Raw genomic sequence first — 5504 nt, forward strand, 5'->3', positions numbered from 1 at the left:
GCTGATTGTGTTCATTAAATAACCATTTCAAAGTACCTTGGAACCATAAAATAGAGTAAAGTTCTAATTCTGAAGATAACAAGTGATGAATTGTTTCACTATTATCACTTTTACAGGATTTTAAGACGTCCTCCAGCAATTTGTTTTTCATTTTCCCTTTTGAAAAGCAATATCCCAAGTATAAATACAGTAAAGTACACACTAAAATACATTGAGCAAAATAGTGTTTTTTTAGACAGGACTATTGCATTCAAGGAGTTGGTTTGATGTGATGTCATCAGTCTCCCCCTTGCTTGAGAAAAAATTTAGTAGCAATAGAGAACAAAAGAGGAAAGGCCAAACCCCCCATTTGTGCTATGTAAGGACTTACCTGGACCACCTATTGAGATGTGCCTTTTGTTATGTAAATGAGTTGAAAAGGAGACTTGAGTAGAACTTTAAAATCCCTGCTGTGTTTGATGCAGTTTCCTTTACAATCTAATTCTAAGGATTAGATCAGGGAAGAATAAACCTAATATTATTATTGAGACACCTGGGCTGGGTTCACCGGAGAGACCTGGGCTGGGTTAACCAGAGACACCTGGGCTGGGTTCACCGGAGAGACCTGGGCTGGGTTAACCAGAGACACCTGGGCTGGGTTCACCGGAGACACCTGCGCTGGGTTCACCGGAGACACCTGGGCTGGGTTCACCGGCGACACCTGGGCTGGGTTAACCGGAGACACCTGGGCTGGGTTAACCGGAGACACCTGGGCTTGGTTAACCGGAGACACCTGGGCTGGGTTCACAGGAGACACCTGGGCTGGGTTAACCGGAGACACCTGGACTGGGTTAACCGGAGACACCTGGGCTGGGTTAACCGGAGACACCTGGGCTGGGTTCACAGGAGACACCTGGGCTGGGTTAACCGGAGACACCTGGGCTGGGTTCACAGGAGACACCTGGGCTGGGTTAACTGGAGACACCTGGGCTGGGTTAACCGGAGACACCTGGGCTGGGTTCACAGGAGACACCTGGGCTGGGTTAACCGGAGACACCTGGGCTGGGTTAACCGGAGACACCTGGGCTGGGTTCACAGGAGACACCTGGGCTGGGTTCACAGGAGACACCTGGGCTGGGTTCACAGGAGACACCTGGGCTGGGTTAACCTGTTAGAGCTCTAGGGGCGCTATTTCATTTTTGGATAAAAAACGTTCCCGTTTTAAGCGCGATATTTTGTCACGAAAAGATGCTCAACTATGCATATTCTTGACAGTTTTGGAAAGAAAACACTCTGAAGTTTCAGAATCTGCAAAGATTTTGTCTGTAAGTGCCCCAGAACTCATTCTACAGGCGAAACCAAGATGATGCATCAACCAGGAATTAGCAGAATTTCTGAAGCTCTGTTTTCCATTGTCTCCTTATATGGCTGTGATTGCGCAAGGAATGAGCCTACACTTTCTGTCGTTCGCCCAAGGTCTTAGCAGCATTGTGACGTATTTGTAGGCATATCATTGGAAGATTGACCATAAGAGACTACATTTTCCAAGTGTCCGCCTGGTGTCCTGCGTCGAATTCGGTGCGCAATTGCCAGCTGCTTCTACTTTACCATTTGATTCAGGGGAGAAAGCATGTGTCCAAGAACGATGTATCAATGAAGAGATATGTGAAAAACACCTTGATGATTGATTCTAAACAACGGTTGCCATGTTTTCAGTCGATATTATGGAGTTAATTTGGAAAAAAGTTCGCGTTTTGAGGACTGAATTTTCAGATTTTTTTTGGTAGCCAAATGTGATGTATAAAACGGAGCTATTTCTAATACACAAGGAATCTTTTTGGAAAAACTGAGCATCTGCTATCTAACTGAGAGTATCCTCATTGAAAACATCAGAAGTTCTTCAAAGGTAAATTATTTTATTTGAAGGCTTTTGTGTTTTTGTTAATGTTGCGTGCTGGATGCTAACGCTAATGCTAACGCTAAATGCTAACGCTAAATGCTAACGCTAGCTAGCTACTTTTACACAAATGATTGTTTTCCTATGGTTGAGAAGCATATTTTGAAAATCTGAGATGACAGTGTTGTTTACAAAAGGCTAAGCTTGAGAGATGGCATATTTATTTCATTTCATTTGCGATTTTCATAAATAGTTAACGTTGTGTTATGCTAATGAGCTTGCTGATAGATTTACACAATCCTGGATACAGGGGTTTTTTCATAGCTAAACGTGACGCAGAAAACGGAGCGATTTGTCCTAAACAAATAATCTTTCAGGAAAAACTGAACATTTGCTATCTGAGAGTCTCCTCATTCAAAACATCTGAAGTTCTTCAAAGGTAAATGATTTTATTTGAATGCTTTTCTGTTTTTTTGTGTAAATGTTGCCAGCTGAATGCTAATGCTAAATGCTACGTTAGCCATCAATACTGTTACACAAATGCTTGTTTTGCAATGGTTGAGAAGCATATTTTGAAAATCTGAGATGACAGTGTTGTTAACAAAAGGCTAAGCTTGAGAGCTAGCATATTTATTTCATTTAATTTGCGATTTTCATGAATAGTTAACGTTGCGTTATGGTAATGAGCTTGAGTCTGTATTCACGATCCCGGATCCGGGATGGGGAGATCAGAAAGGTTAACCGGAGACACCTGGGCTGGGTTAACCGGAGACACCTGGGCTGGGTTCACAGGAGACACCTGGGCTGGGTTAACCGGAGACACCTGGGCTGGGTTCACAGGAGACACCTGGGCTGGGTTAACCGGAGACACCTGGGCTGGGTTAACCGGAGACACCTGGGCTGGGTTAACCGGAGACACCTGGGCTGGGTTCACAGGAGACACCTGGGCTGGGTTAACCGGAGACACCTGGGCTGGGTTAACCGGAGACACCTGGGCTGGGTTAACCTGAGACACCTGGGCTGGGTTAACCGGAGACACCTGGGCTGGGTTAACCGGAGACACCTGGGCTGGGTTTACAGGAGACAACTGGGCTGGGTTAACAGGAGACACCTGGGCTGGGTTCACAGGAGACACCTGGGCTGGGTTCACAGGAGACACCTGGGCTGGGTTCACAGGAGACACCTGGGCTGGGTTCACAGGAGACACCTGGGCTGGGTTCACAGGAGACACCTGGGCTGGGTTTACAGGAGACACCTGGGCTGGGTTTACAGGAGACACCTGGGCTGGGTTTACAGGAGACACCTGGGCTGGGTTTACAGGAGACACCTGTGCTGGGTTCACAGGAGACACCTGGGCTGGGTTTACAGGAGACACCTGGGCTGGGTTCACAGGAGACACCTGGGCTGGGTTCACAGGAGACACCTGGGCTGGGTTCACAGGAGACACCTGGGCTGGGTTCACAGGAGACACCTGGGCTGGGTTCAAAGGAGACACCTGGGCTGGGTTCACAGGAGACACCTGGGCTGGGTTCACAGGAGACGGCTGGGTTCACAGGAGACACCTGGGCTGGGTTAACCTGAGACACCTGGGCTGGGTTCACAGGAGACACCTGGGCTGGGTTCACAGGAGACACCTGGGCTGGGTTAACCTGAGACACCTGGGCTGGGTTCACAGGAGACACCTGGGCTGGGTTCACAGGAGACACCTGGGCTGGGTTCACAGGAGACACCTGGGCTGGGTTCACAGGAGACACCTGGGCTGGGTTAACCTGAGACACCTGGGCTGGGTTAACCGGAGACACCTGGGCTGGGTTAATAGGAGACACCTGGGCTGGGTTAACCTGAGACACCTGGGCTGGGTTAACCTGAGACACCTGGGCTGGGTTAACCTGAGACACCTGGGCTGGGTTAACCTGAGACACCTGGGCTGGTTTAACCGGAGACACCTGGGCTGGGTTAACCGGAGACACCTGGGCTGGGTTAACCGGAGACACCTGGGCTGGGTTAACCGGAGACACCTGGGCTGGGTTAACCGGAGACACCTGGGCTGGGTTAACCTGAGACACCCGGGCTGGGTTAATCGGAGACACCCGGGCTGGGTTAACCGGAGACACCCGGGCTGGGTTAACCGGAGACACCCGGGCTGGGTTAACCGGAGACACCCGGGCTGGGTTCACCGGAGACACCCGGGCTGGGTTAACCGGAGACACCCGGGCTGGGTTCACCGGAGACACCTGGGCTGGGTTCACCGGAGACACCTGGGCTGGGTTCACCGGAGACACCTGGGCTGGGTTCACCGGAGACACCTGGGCTGGGTTAACCTGAAACACCTGGGCTGGGTTAACCTGAGACACCTGGGCTGGGTTAACCTGAGACACCTGGGCTGGGTTCACCGGAGACACCTGGGCTGGGTTAACCTGAGACACCTGGGCTGGGTTAACCTGAGACACCTGGGCTGGGTTAACCTGAGACACCTGGGCTGGGTTAACCTGAGACACCTGGGCTGGGTTAACCTGAGACACCTGGGCTGGGTTAACCTGAGACACCTGGGCTGGGTTCACCGGAGACACCTGGGCTGGGTTAACCTGAGACACCTGGGCTGGGTTAACCTGAGACACCTGGGCTGGGTTAACCTGAGACACCTGGGCTGGGTTAACCTGAGACACCTGGGCTGGGTTAACCTGAGACACCTGGGCTGGGTTAACCTGAGACACCTGGGCTGGGTTAACCGGAGACAATTGGGCTGGGTTCACCGGAGACACCTGGGCTGGGTTCACCGGAGACACCTGGGCTGGGTTCACAGGAGACACCTGGGCTGGGTTCACCGGAGACACCTGGGCTGGGTTTACAGGAGACACCTGGGCTGGGTTCCCCGGAGACACCTGGGCTGGGTTCACCGGAGACACCTGGGCTGGGTTCACCGGAGACACCTGGGCTGGGTTCACCGGCGACACCTGGGCTGGGTTCACCGGAGACACCTGGGCTGGGTTTACAGGAGACACCTGGGCTGGGTTTACAGGAGACACCTGGGCTGGGTTCACAGGAGACACCTGGGCTGGGTTCACAGGAGACACCTGGGCTGGGTTCACAGGAGACACCTGGGCTGGGTTCACAGGAGACACCTGGGCTGGGTTCACAGGAGACACCTGGGCTGGGTTTACAGGAGACACCTGGGCTGGGTTCACAGGAGACACCTGGGCTGGGTTCACAGGAGACACCTGGGCTGGGTTCACAGGAGACACCTGGGCTGGGTTTACAGGAGACACCTGGGATTTTTTCTTGTCAGTTGTTATGCTAATACGACGGCAGGTACCCTAGTGGTTAGAGCGTTGGGCCAGTAACCGAAAGGTTGCTGGTTCGAATCCTCGAGCTGAGAAGATAAAAATCTGTCGTTCTGCCCCTGAACAAGGCAGTTAACCCATTGTTCCTCAGTAGGCCGTCATTGTAAATAAGAATTTTTTCTTAACTGACTTGCCTGGTTAAATAAAAAAATAATACATATTTGATGATATGTTAATGTGTAGCAACAACCCACAACTTAGGGATAACAATAGGCCAATGTCAAATTGTATGAATTTGAATAATTAGTTAGTCACCTTTTGTGTGAATTGCTTTCAAATTTGCCCTC

This window comes from Oncorhynchus mykiss, chromosome 2 (genome assembly GCF_057628025.1).
Source record: "Oncorhynchus mykiss isolate SJ-2025 chromosome 2, ASM5762802v1, whole genome shotgun sequence".
Classification (NCBI taxonomy): Eukaryota; Metazoa; Chordata; class Actinopteri; order Salmoniformes; family Salmonidae; genus Oncorhynchus; species Oncorhynchus mykiss.